Below are 14442 nucleotides of genomic sequence, written 5' to 3' on the forward strand. Positions count from 1 at the left end.
TAAAAATTATCTACGTCAATATTGATTATGCCACATAAGACATAGTATAAAAGTCAATGATTTCCGATTAAAATTGGTCGAATAAAATTAATTAATTAAACATGAAAAAATTTAGAATTTAATTGGTAAAAATTAAAATGTTTAGGACTTATTTAGCAAAAAAACATAATAGGTTTGTGGCTTTTTGGATAATTTTTACTATTGTAGGAAGAGATGAAATAAGGCATTTGAGCGAGGTCAAAGGAAATGATTACAGGTTGGGGTGTCTCTTCGTGGCTATGCAAATTAGAGCAATGTTAAAACATGTCGAGCTTTATTAAAAACTATTTATCAAATGGGATGGCATCATCTACTTATATTCCCTTTTTAGTTACTTATAGCAAGCCTTTTCCTGTTGGAAACAAAATCCGATAACCCAACCTATCTTTAAGTAATATAACTAGTATTTTAAGAAAATAGACTATGCAGACAATCAATGGCATAATAGTTAAGATATTGAATGTAATTCCTGATTTCAATACCCATAAGCTAGAAACTGGTTCAAAACTGATAGATTAGTTCTCGAGTAGAAATATTATTCGACTTATAAAACCAAGAATTGAATCTTTCAAGGTTGGTTCTCCAATTTTTTACTAAGGAATCTATCGGTTTCCCGTTAGGCCACCTCGAAACCAGTCAGTAGGATCGGTTTGGTTCAATTCCTGACTGAATCAGCTTGATTGTTCACCCCTATTCATCATTGATGCCACAATTTCTGCAAAAAAAATATCTAATGTGTGATGAAATTTTAACTGGATGGATCCATTCATTTGCTAGGGAGATTGCGGGCATGGAAATTACAACAATCGTATGAAGAGGACCACCCATGCGGCCATGTACGTAGACAAACCTTCCTTTTCTTTTCTTTTTTTTCTTGGTGGACGGACCAACCAAAAATGAATGCCTTGGAGTTTCTATTTCTTACAATAAGAGATGAGATCGATTGTTTCTTCTCCTTCCTTAAAAAGGCTTGTCTTTACTTCCACCTTTCGCACGTGTACACAGGAGGCCAACTCCACCAACAATCACTCAGCAAACATTTTAGGTAAGAAATAAAGTCAAGAGTAAACCCATTAAAGAAAAGAAAAAAATAATGACAATTATTAAATTCCCCTTTATGCTCTATTAATAATTTCAATGACGACCTCCATTTTGACTGTATCCATGCAGCCCCCTGCCAGTGCAGTTCTTGTGGTTTCTTTTAATTTGGTTTGACCATGTTGCGCTTTTTATTTCTAATGTCAGGAAAAAAAATACAAAAGAAGAGATCAAACAAATTTTTTTTTTAAAAAAAAAACGCTGCCCAGTTGCAAGGAGGTTAGAGGCAGATGAGGGCGCCGACTAATCCTTTTATGTTGGGCTATCTGGTGGGCCCGTGGACACTCACAATGTGCATGACAGGATTTCTGTTTTTTTATTTTTTTTTTTTCAGGAGTAAGTTTGGAATAAAAATCTCTTTTGTAACACAATTTTATTTTTTTATTAGCAAATTTTTATTTCAGAAATAGATTTGAAGCAAAATTAGAAGTTAAAATTTTTAACTTTTTTTATTTTTGAAACAAAAATAAAAAATGAAAACTCTTTTCATCATTCACTTTTGTCACTGCTCGCCGCCCACTCGTCGCCGATGGGACATTGGATGCCCACCACCGGCCACCCACCGAGGGTGCCCGCCGGATCTCTGGACACGAGCCGCTCGCCATCAAACACTCGACACCCGCCCCTGAACGCCAAATGGCCGTCCCCGACCACCCGCAGCCAAAGGCCCATCGCCGAACGCCAACTACTCGCAATCGGATCCCAAATGCCCTTGCCAGACGCCAAACGCTGGCCTCCCATCATTGGTCACCAAACGCTGACTACTACTCTCTAAAAATATAAATTTTATTCTATTAGCAAACAAATTTCTATTTCAGAAATAGAAATTTTGAATCATTATCAAATGTGTTTTTTTGCTTAAAACTTGTCTAAAGAATATAAATTGATTTCTTGTACAAAAATTTTGTCATGCACACCCTCATTAATGAAGAAGGTTGTGGGCCACATCTCTCTCTCTCTCTCTCTCTCTCTCTCTCTCTCTCTCTCTCTCTCTCTCTCTCTCTCTCTCTCTCTCTCTCTCTCTGTATCTTTTAGGATTCTATACATCTTCTCTCTTCTCTATGTACTCTTCTAGGATTCTTGTATAATCTTTTGCTTTAGTCTTTTTTCTCATGTTCAACCTTTTGTCATTTTAAGGATATATTCATTAGATGTTCTGAAACTTATTACGAATGTGCAACTAAATCTTAAAGCTTTCAAAAAGTGCAATCAAGTCCTAAAATTTATTAAATTGATGCAATTGAGTCCTTTTGTTAACTTCGTCCAATTTAGCTTCTTTTAATATTTCCTCTCTCTTACATGGTGATGACGTGGCTAAAAAGATGTAGTTTTGGTCCAAATGAAATTTTTAACACAATTTTTACTTAAATTAAATTAAAAATAAAATGCAATTTTTCTATAAAAATTGATAAAATATTTAAAAATTAAAAAAAGAAATTAAAATTTTAAAAATAAAAAAAAAAAAAATAAAAAAGAAAATTAATTAATTTTAATTTAAAAATAAATTTATTTAAAAATTTTAAAAATAAAATTTAAAAAATTAAAAAAGAGCTATTTTAAAAAAAGGAAAAGGGGTGAGGGCTAGATTTTGTTGTAAATTTTTTGAAAAAATTTTACAAATTTTTTAAATTTTTAAATTTTAATTATTTTTCTAAATTTTTTAAATTTTATGTAAATTTTATAAATTTTTTGTAATTTTTTTTTTGTAACTTTCTAAATATTTTTGTAAATTTTTTAAATTTTTTGTAATTTTTTAATTTTTTTTGTAAATTTTTAAATTTTTGTAATTTTGCTTTTTTTAATGTTTAAAGCCCAACGAGCTAAGAAATATTAATATTTTAATGCCACCCCGGAGATGGCACTAGGTGTCCTTTTCTTAAAATGCACCACTACCCCACCATCATTGGCCATGATAGGGTGGCAGTGGCAAGGGCTACAAAGCCCTAGCTGCACGGTCCTTCTTTGTTTTTTTTTTTAAAATTAGTTTATTTTTAATTAAATTCAAGTAAAATTTGTATTAAAATCATATTTACACTAAAATTGCGTCATTTTAGCCATATCATGGCCACATAGGAGAGAGAAAATATTAAACAAAACCACTTTAGCATCTTCAGTTAGCTAAATTGGATGAAATTAACAAAAGGACTAAATTATACCAATTTGACAAGTTTTGGAACTTGAATACACTTTGTGCAAATTTTAGGACTCAATCACACTTTTGTAATAAATTTTAGAACTTTTAGTGCATATATCCCTTATTTTTTATAAATCTTAGTGATGTGGTCATGATGTGTACGACCATATCGGAAAATCATAGGTTCCATGGTTAAGTCGAATGTCACATTAGATGCCAATCATATCACTTGACCTAAAAGATAAAAGAAATAATCTAATGGTTCTTGAATGTTGGTATGATGTGCAATGTCATTCTATAAATTTTATTCGTTCGATGTGATTTGTGAATTGTTGGAAAATGTTCACTTTAATAGTTAAACTATATGAAAATGTTTCAATGTCGCCTTTATATGATTGCAAGTTGATATAATTTGTTAATGACTTCCAATCCTTAAGTTTTTAACGACAGAAATAAGGAAAAGTTACACGTGAATAATAATAATAATAATAATAATAATAATAATAATAATAATAATAATAATAATAATAATAATAATAATAATAATAATAATAATAATAATAATATCCATCCCAAAACATAATATATAATCAACTTCATCAAATAATAATAGACCTATAAACATCTTAATTTTCTTTTTCCATTTTTAAAGTAGATAGATGAAAAATGTAGACAAATTGACTCATCATTTTATTATTCCAACTCAACATATAATAATTCACATCATCAATAATGTATAATTTGTCCTTTGAGCAAACAAAATGGCTATATTGAACATTTATCAATAGTTCAAAAACCACATTGAACAATAAGAATTTTGGGGTGACATTGTACATTGAATCAAAGTTTTTGGATCATTTATGCCATTTTCCCAAAAATTATCGGTCCTATTAAAAGAGCAGAATGATCATATTGACCCAAATTAAAATTTAAGGATCAAAATAAACATTTATTTTAGATTGAAAAATGATCATATCGACCCAAATTAAAATTTAAGGATCAAAATAAACATTTATTTTAGATTGAAAAGGGCACTATGTATTATATCATAGGATTAGATCAAAGATTAAAGAATAATATACCTTACAACATCTAGTGATTTTGGTTGCCGATATTAAAAAATAAAAACAGTCTTGTATTAGATAATTCATTTGGATATTAGCATGTATTCTACTTGATTAATGAAGTTAAGTGCCAAATTTCATAAGTTGAGAAATCTATTGTCTAATCCTTAAAATAATGTAATAGAATAAAATAATAAGAAGTGCTCATTTAAATATTACAATCATTTACACGTTCAAGTGTTTCCTAACCTTATATTATGTTCTAGCCTATAGTAACCTCACATAATTGTTCAATAAAATATATCATGGAGAATTATCTTGGAGCTTGAAGCACTCATCTCTACAGGAAGAGGACACCCGGATGATTTCTCGTCGGACAATAGAGCTTCTCGAAGATGGCCCGACTTCTACCTTCTTTCGTAGGCCATGCACGCGTATGCATGTGTGTGCGCGTGACCTAGAGGTAAGCAAAGAAACTGTTTGGGATTAGGAGGCAGACATATTTATATGACACTCCAAGACTTCACATGTTGGAAAGCACTAGAAGATAGAGGATATTCCTTCAACAGTGAAATATCATTCAAAGGATGGGCATGGATCGCACGGTGGCCTTTAAGAGGGGATTTCTTTCTTATTTCTTCATAGAGTTGGTAAAAAAGAAACATGATAATCACGAAAGTGCAATTGAATTCTAAATTTTTAAAAACTACAATTAATTTCTAAAACTTGTTAAATTTATATTAATCAAATCTTTTCGTTAACTCCATCAATTAGACTGTTAAAAATTATCGACATATCTTATTCTATTACTTTTATAAGACACGTGGCAACGATATGTCAAGTTGAATGTAATTAATAGATTAACTTGATTGCAGTAACTTGACAAGTTTTATTATATGGTTGTACTTTGTGAAAGTTTTAGTATTCAATTGAACTTTCTTAACATCTTTTAGAATTTTTAATGCACTGATCCTAAAATAGAGTTTGACCAACCTGGATGATTACTTGTAGTAAATAACACACTAAGTAAGGGGTGCATGACAACCACATATTTCTGTTTCAGAAACAATTTTTTTATTCCAGACTTGTTTTTAGAATAGAAATCCATTTGATTAACCTATTTAATTTTCCTATTTCTGAAATAGATTATTGTTCCAGAAATAGGTTTGGAATAGAAATCAGAAGTATAAATTTTCTACTTCTCTAATCTAGAACAGAAATGAGAAATAAAATTTCTTCTCAATGTTCGTCAACCGGTCTTTCATCCGTCACCGCCACCGTCGGTCGCTAATCGTTGGCCGCTACCGCCGGCTGCCGATCACTGGTTGACCGTCCGAAAAGAAAAAAATTTGTGTCGTTATCAAATGAATTTCTATTTTTAAAGTAGAAATTTTGTATCTTTATCAAACAGTTATTTTTGCTTAGAAACTCTTCTAGAAATAGAAATAGAAAAAATTATTTCTCTTCCATAAATCAATTTTTGGTCAGAATGATTATCATTCACTCCCTAAATTGTTGAACCACTCTATATACTTTAATTCATGTTAGGTTGTATGCATGGGCTTAAAGTCGAGACGTAATTTAACAATTTTCCACTTTGGCTCAACTTTATAGCCAAGACAAAGTGCTCATAATCCTTGTCTATTTTCCAAGTACCCCGATAGGCACGTCATCTCTATAGACATCAATTGAGCTCTAGCAAAGCTTGAACTTTGCCAAAGGAATGGCCTTCATCATCATCTATCCGTGGTTCTTTGTTATCATGACCTTCTTCATAAAAATTTACCCTTTTACCATGACATCTTGGATAAAATGGTACTTGATGTCAATTTGTTTCGCTTGTTCATAATAAATTGGATTTAAATTCAGATATATCGCACCTTGGTTGTCATAGTGTATGGCAATGCTTTTCTACTTCAACTCAAAGCCCAAGAATAAGCCCCTTAGGCATATCGCCTCATTCGCTTTAAAATTTAGCGCAATTTACTCTGCCTTAGTCAAAGACAAGGCAATATTATTCTGTAAGGACACCTTCCAACTCATTGCACCATCTATCGATGTAAACACATACGTCGCTAAAGATCTACAGTCCTCTAAGTCATTAGTGTGATCTGAATCCACATAACTTGTGTTCTCATTGCCATTGTCATCCCTTCGATATTCTACACCAATATTTGATTTCCCTTTAAATATCTAAGGATCTATTTCATTGCTTTCCAAAAAGTTTTTATTGGCTGCTTTATGTAATGATTAACAATGCTCACAAGTTGCAAAATGTTAGGCATAGTGCTATCATGGTGCCCATAACACTATCCACTATACTAGAATAAAGAACATACGATATATGCTCCTCCTTCTCTCTATCATGCAAAATCACCACACTTAATATTTTCTTTACAACACTTGAATATTTCATATGAAACTCAGCACTCAATCATCCCTTCATCTCATTACTTATATATATAATAGCTATTATAAACATGTCATCAATATACAATAATAGAAAAATTAAAGACCCTTCCTCCAATTATATAATCAACACAACTATTCAACTAACTTTTTGAATATTCTTGACTAACCATGAAAATACCAAAATGTTTATACTATAACCTAGGAAACTGTTTTAGTCAATATAAAGATTTTTTTTAACAAGCGAACATGGTCTTCCTTCCTTGGAATGGCAAATCTCGCTGGCTGCTTTCATGTAAATTCGCTCATCCAACTCACTACAACAAAATATCGTTTTTACATCTAACTACTCCAATTTGAGATCTTGTGCAACAACTAAGACAAGTAATACTCAAATAGAAGTATGACTTACCACTGGAGAGAACACCTTATTGTAGTCAATGCTTTCCTACTGAGTATACTCATCCACAATGAGTCTCACCTAATACCTTGCTATCTCGACACTAGGGATACCATCCTTCCACTTTTAGACCCGTTTGCATCCAATAATCTTCTAGCTCTTGGGTATTTTGACGAGCTCCCTTATCTGATTCTAAGTGAGCAATTCCATTTCTTCGCTCATGGTTGCTGGCTAATGCAACGACTCAGCACTAGCCATTTCTTCAAAGTAATTCAAAGGCTCATCCGTCTCCACCTAGTCACCTACAATTAATGCATAAGCAATAACAGAATAACCATAATGTACCGATGGTTTGATTTGCTTTCTCTATTTGTCCATGGCTATATAATGCTGCAAGCATGCTATTTATTTAGTATCACCAATTTTAAGAACTGCAGTTTCATCTATAGTCTCAACCTTTGTTACATCTAAGGTCTCTAGAGGCTCCACCTTACGATTAACACTATGATCCCTTTGCTCTACCGGTTGTATCTTAGATTTCCTCTGTCAAAGTATAATAGTCTCATCAAAGATCACATCTTTGCTTATTAAAAAACTCAATGATTTGAGATCGGTGCACCATAATATGTAGCCTTTCACCCATGCCCACAACTTAGAAATATGCACTTCTTTGCCTTTGGCTCAAACTTGCGATCACTCACATGGGCATACGGTGGACATCCAATCTTCATAATCTAAGTAACCAACAGGTATCCTCAACCATTCTTTTTCCAAAGTTTTTCACTCGACAATTGGTGATGGAGATCGATTAATTAGTTAACATGTCGTGTTTACTACGTCAGCCCAATATTCCTTACCCACCTCTGCATGCAAAAGCATGCACTCATCTCACTCTAGTTTAGTTTTACTCTTATGTTCAAAAACACCAATTGGCCATGGTGTCTTACAAACAATGCAATGTCTCACAATTCCTTCTTTCTAATGGAACTTGATAAAATCTCTACCATAGAACTTTATACCGTTAGATTAATTCTTAATTAGTGCCTTAGATTCTTGAACTAAGAAGACACTCTGGATTTGTGCTTAAGAAAGTGTAGCCATACCTTCCTTGAGTAATCATCGATAGAGTCAACATATATTGAACATCTCATTTTGAAGAAATTGAAGACAGGCTCCAAATGTTTGTGCGCGTGCGCGCGCACAAGTGTATATAACTTTGCTTGGATTAATGCATCGTTATATTGAATTTAATCTAGCGTTGCTTCTCAAATATGTTGTGCTCATGCGGATCTAGTTTCCCTATCTTCTAAGCCTTTAACAAACTCCTCTCATTTAGTATCGTTATATACGCCTCACTTGTGTGCCCCCTCTACATATGCCATAGCTAAGTTAAGTTTGAGTCTAACTTGACTAATGAAACTACAACAATTCCCATCATGATTTCTCCTAGTAGATGATAGAGCAAATTCACATTCTTCCCTTTCATGACTATCATGGCACATTAAGAGATCTATAGAACTTCACTTTAAGCGGTGTACTTACACCCGATGTCATCAAGTATCTCTCAAGAAATAAGGTTCTTCTTGAGCTCCAATTAACGCCTCAAATCTATTAGTGTGTGTTCTACCCTATCATGCATCCAAATCCGAACTATCCCCATCCCCACAACCTTGCATGTTGTATTTTTCCCCATAAAAACTTTATCATCATCTATAGTATTGTTAGCAGTAAACCAATTTTTATGATGAGTCATATGATAGGAACACCTTGAATTTAGAACCCATTTATCTCTTGATGAATAGATAGTTACACACAAGACGACCTTTGCATCACTAGAGCTCTCCTTGGCAATGTTTGCCATATTGCTTGTGGCATTCTGTTTACCACCTTTGCCGAGGCAGAGTATCATGCAATGGCATTGACAACTGTAGAGATCAATTGGATATCATCCTTGAGATTACTTGGATATCATTCCTTTTGAGAGATTTGGGTGTTCATCTCTCAAGTCCACCAATATAATCTTGTGATAATATAGTGTACTTAATATGTCAATCAACCTAGTGTTTCATGCAAGAATTAAACATATCAAATTAGAAACCATTGTCTAGAAATGCATTTGAAAAATTATGTTGTAATTTGGGAATTCGGAATTCTCTCATTCTCAATTTAAGGGGTTGCAAAGACATTGATTTATCAATCAAGGAAGAAGAATTTGGAGATATCAATCAAAATCACAAACTTCTTGGAGATGCTATAATCAAAGAATTGATAGCTCTTGTAATATAATGATCTCTTCATTTATTATTTTTCATTGTTGTGGTGTTTAGTGTATGTCACAACCTAACCTGGGGTGCACCACATAAGATTTGGTTAATGGATTACTAAGTCTAAACTTAGTTCGAGTTCTCTCAAGCCCATACCAATTCACGACTCTGGGTTCAATTTTTTAACATGCAATTGACTTTTCAATTAAGAATCGACATTAATCTATTTTATGGTGGGTTGATTAGAAACTCAAGTAAAATAATGGGAGATTTACTTTAGTTTTGCAAAATCAGAGATTGTGAATTCAAGAACTCTAATGCTCTTTCAATACATTTTCTTTTTACTCCGAAAAAATCTTTTGCAAGCAGCTTGAATTAATTTTAATTTACTTTCTTAACATGTGAGGTGACTATACAGGTGTGCAAATCACCAATTTAACACCCAAGAATGTAATAAATAAATTATGAAACTTACCTCGTAGCAATGAAAGCATCGCAACTGTAATATCAGCTCAGAATTCACATCAACAGCCCTAGATATGATTCGTAATTAATAACGAACAATTTTTAATTAAGTGGACCTAGCAACAGTTACTAAATGACATGCATTTTATGTACCTAATTCTATATCACGTGCACATGGTATTTTTGTATTTTTTTTAATTAAAATTCGTTATTAAAGATTACTAAAAATAAAAATCTACTTAAAGTGAGATATTATCTATTTTAAGTTAGGAAATAGACTAACTTAAATCCTATCTTTAACTTAGAAAGTTATCTCAAGATGCAATTTAATATAAATATATTATCTAACCTAGATATCATCTAAATATGCATTATAATATAATTAGAAATATATCTAGCTATTCTATCATGCAATTCTATCTAGGAAATCAATTCTAATCTACACAATATGCAAATGCAATCTTTTTTGTATTTTTAGGATAAATAAAGCAATCAAAATATTCAAACCAGATCGAAACAACATCTAATCATTTAAAATTTTGCCAATAAAATTAATAAATTTATCTTAAGTCTTAAAGATCAAAATATCAATTATAAGTAAACCCGCCGAATAAATAATTTCATCTAAAACCTTACGCTCAAGGTATGCAATTAGATTGCAATAAGCATAAATTAAGTATGCAAATATTCAAATCAAATCGGTATCCGATGATTACCTAAACTCGTGGATTAGGTTTCCATATTGAACCGGTGGCGGCTAAGATCGTGCAAAGCGAGGCCGAGTGCTGAGGTCCCGGCGGAAATCGCTTGAGAACCTGCAGGAAAATCAACAAAGGTCCACTAGGCGTGGCTCATGGCGGGTTGGAGATATGCCAAGACTTGCTAATGGATGACTCGATTAATTGCCTCGTGATAATAAGTGGACATTGGTCAGAGCCTCCACAGAGAATTGCTGACGTTGGAAGGGTATTGTCTGGAAAGCTTCTGGAGTCAACGAATGGCCGCTTTGACAATGCTAGAACTTGCTGCAATTCGTTGGCCATTCCTCGAGACTGGGTGGCCACCGGGTCGCAGTGCTGCAGGACGTACGGCAAGGGCACCGGGAAGAGCCTGTACTCACTAGATGGACGTCAGGGCGGCCGTGGGAGATGACGGATGCTCACGGAGACACCTGCAAACACGAATACTGTGAATTCAAGGAACGACGACGATTGGCTTGTGGTGAAACTCGCTGGGCACTGGAGATCGTCTATTGGCGGGCATCATTGGAGGATGCTGAACACTCGCTGGCACGAATGGTGTTTACTGGCGTGATGTCGAACGGAGGTGGGCAGGTTACGGCAAGGAGCAAGGACGTGATATCAAGGTCCAACGACGACAGGGGCGTCGGAACGTGAAGTAGAGATGGTGAACGAGCGTATGGAAGGAGTCGGGCAGTCTCCTCCAGCTTTCCACTCTTCTTCGTGTGTGGACGAGCCTTTTTTCGAACCTGTCGCAGTCTCTTCTCCAATGGGCAAAGTGTAGAATTGACTGAGAGGAGAAGAAACACCTCTCTTTGTGAAAGACATCTCCTTGTCAATCGGGTTAGAAGGCCTCGGGGAAGACAAGCTCCCTCTTTTGCCTTTTGGCTCTCACCTTCTTATGGCCGTGTATGTCAATATGTGTGGCCTCCCTTTATCCTATTGTAATGTGGCCTCCTGATATAGCCGAGGGAGGAGTCCGGCTCTTCAAGGAAAGAGAATAAATTCACATATTGCATATTTAAGCTCTTTCATGCTCACGCACGTTGATGCAATATTTTCTTTCATTTTTTCAATATTTCATCATAAACCTTCTAATCTGTTGCGAAATATATAACTCAAGATTTACAGAATATTGGAAAACTAATATGAATCATTTCCAAAAATATCAAATCGCCATTCCTCATAAGTCAATTTTCGGTCTTTAGAAAATAATGGGCTTGGGTCAATTTGTTCTCTCCTTGAACTTAGTCCAACTCATCAAATTAAAACTCAAAACCATCAATTCAAATCCATCTGTCACTAGTCAAAAGGCAAATGAAATAATAAAAAATGCTCTTAAAACTATATGCTATGCAATTTAATTCTATTTTTTATTTATTTAGATGTTGAAAAATAATCTTTAATTTTCTCTGTAATAAATAGATGATTAGGTTACCAAAATTTAAATGTCAGCAGTGTAATATTTTTAATATTTTTATATACTATGCTGAGTTCAAAAGAATCGAACACTTTGTTCCCTTAGTCGATACCGACGTTGTTGCCTGTGGGTCACCCCCACCTCTTTCCGTCTCTCTCTCTCTCTCGGTCCGAATCTTGCCGTTTTCAAAACAGAGAATCATTGGAGCCTTAACTTGTACTAAATATGAGGGAATCATTTGCCAATGAAAGCGTGAATATAGCATTTACATGAAAGAATATTCGGGATTCCTATGATGATCAGAAGCAGGCCAATGAAATCCTAAAAACCCACCAAAAAAAGTCAGAGCCCAATCGCCACACTTTGATCTCCTCCTCCTCAACCATGCCATACTTTGATCTCTTTTTTTTTTTCACTTTCTCACTTCATCATCTTCCCATCACTGTTCTTCATCATTACCAGCGCCCTCTTCTTCTTCAAACCGTCCCCGCCACGGCCGCCGTCGTCCTCATCCTCGAAGAACCTCCCAAGAGTCTACCCTATCGTGGGTTCCTACTTCTCGTTGCTCGCCAACTGGAAAAGGCGGATCGACTGGACCGCTGACCTCATCCGGAACTCCCCATCGTCGGCGACCTACGTCTTCCATCGCCCCCTCAGCCACTGCCAGGTCATCACTGGCAACCCGGCGAACGTCCAGCACATCCTCAAGACCCACTTCGGCAACTACGAGAAGGGTGGGGTCATCAAGACGACTTTCCGGGACCTCCTCGGCGACGGAATCTTCAACGTGGACGGTGAGTCCTGGAAGTTCCAGAGGCAGGTTTCCAGCCATGAGTTCAACACCCGGTCACTACGGAAGTTTTTCGAGACCGTGGTCGATGCCGAGCTGAAAAAGCGCCTCCTGCCACTCCTGGCTTTCGCCGCCAAGAGCAGGGCAGTGATGGACATGCAGGACATCCTCCAGAGATTCGCCTTTGACAACATATGCAAAATCGCGTTCGGGTACGATGCCGAATATCTATCGCCGTCACTTCCTCAGCCGAACGTAAGTATTTCCCGGACTCATCCCACTAAATTACAGATATAAAACTGGGAGATTTAGCGTGAGTCTCGCCAAACAACACAATTTTCTGTCTATCACATCACCCGCTAATGTGTTACTTGATACACGACAGGCAAAGTTCGCAGAAGCGTTTGAAGACGCAGTGAAAATAAGCACCGAAAGGCTTGTCGAGTTGCTCTCTGTGATTAGGAGGATCAAGCGTTTCTTCAACATCGGATCCAAGAAGCGCCTCCAGTCGCGATCTCCGAAGTCCATGAGTTTGCGAAGAAAATCGTGAGGGAAAAGAAGAGAGTTGAGTGAGAAGTCCTCCATCGCTGAGGACCTCCTATCGCAGTTCTTGAGCTCAGGCTACTCCAACGTGGACTTTGTCATCGATATCGTCATCAGCTTCATACTCACTGGCCGAGACACCACGTCGGCGGCGCTCACATGGTACTTCTGGCTGCTCCACAAGAACCCTGAGTTGGAGGCCAAAATCTGGGGTGAGATAATGGAAAAATCCGACGCACACTTGACGGGGTACGACGATGTGAAAGAGATGGTGTACACACACGCGTCGCTGTGTGAGAGCATACGGATTTACCCGCCGGTGCCGCTCGACACGAGGGAGGCAGTGAGGGACGATGTCTTGGAGGACGGCACGGTGGTGAAGAAGGGGACTTGGGTGACGTACCATCCCTACGCAATGGGGAGGCTAGAGGAGCTGTGGGGAAAGGACTGGCCGGAGTTCAGGCCAGAACGTTGGCTGAAGGCTGCGGAGGACGGCGGTGAGAAGTGGGTGTTCCTTGGGAGGGACATGTTCGTGTACCCGGTTCTTCCAGGTGGGGCCGAGGGTTTGTCTAGGGAAGGACATGGCGTTCCTGCAGATGAAGAGGGTGGTGGCCGGGGTGCTGCGGCAGTTCAAAGTGGTGCCGGCGGAGGAGGAAGGGGCGGAGCCGGTGTTCCATTCGTACTTGGCCTCGAAGAGGAGGGCTGGGTTCCCGGTGAGGATTGAGGTGAGGGAGTGAAAGGGAAGGTCGAACTTTGGAATCTATGCATCAATAATTTTTCCCTCGTCACCTATGTATTTATTTTCATATATTTAAAGTATCACTGGGATATAAAAATCGATATACAATAATCATGTCATGCAAGATTGTGAGTAATGTACATATTTTTGTCTTAATTTTGGATAATGTTGTATATTAAGAATGTATGATTTGGCTTGATTGTATTGAATACTTGAACGATTTCACTGCGTGATGGTTCGAACCAGTGGATATTCAACGATACAATCTCATGCGTCCATCATTTGGTACGTTAATCTTGACTTGTCATTACATGCACTGCATAGACGGAGTTGCTTT

General features: G+C 36.3%; 1 pseudogene; it reads left to right on the forward strand.

Annotated features, from left to right (window-relative positions):
- Positions 1-11021: 11021 nt before the first annotated feature.
- LOC104427933 lies at positions 11022-14103 on the forward strand (annotated as a pseudogene).
- Positions 14104-14442: the final 339 nt, after the last annotated feature.

This window comes from Eucalyptus grandis, chromosome 11, assembly GCF_016545825.1.
Source record: "Eucalyptus grandis isolate ANBG69807.140 chromosome 11, ASM1654582v1, whole genome shotgun sequence".
NCBI lineage: Eukaryota > Viridiplantae > Streptophyta > Magnoliopsida > Myrtales > Myrtaceae > Eucalyptus > Eucalyptus grandis.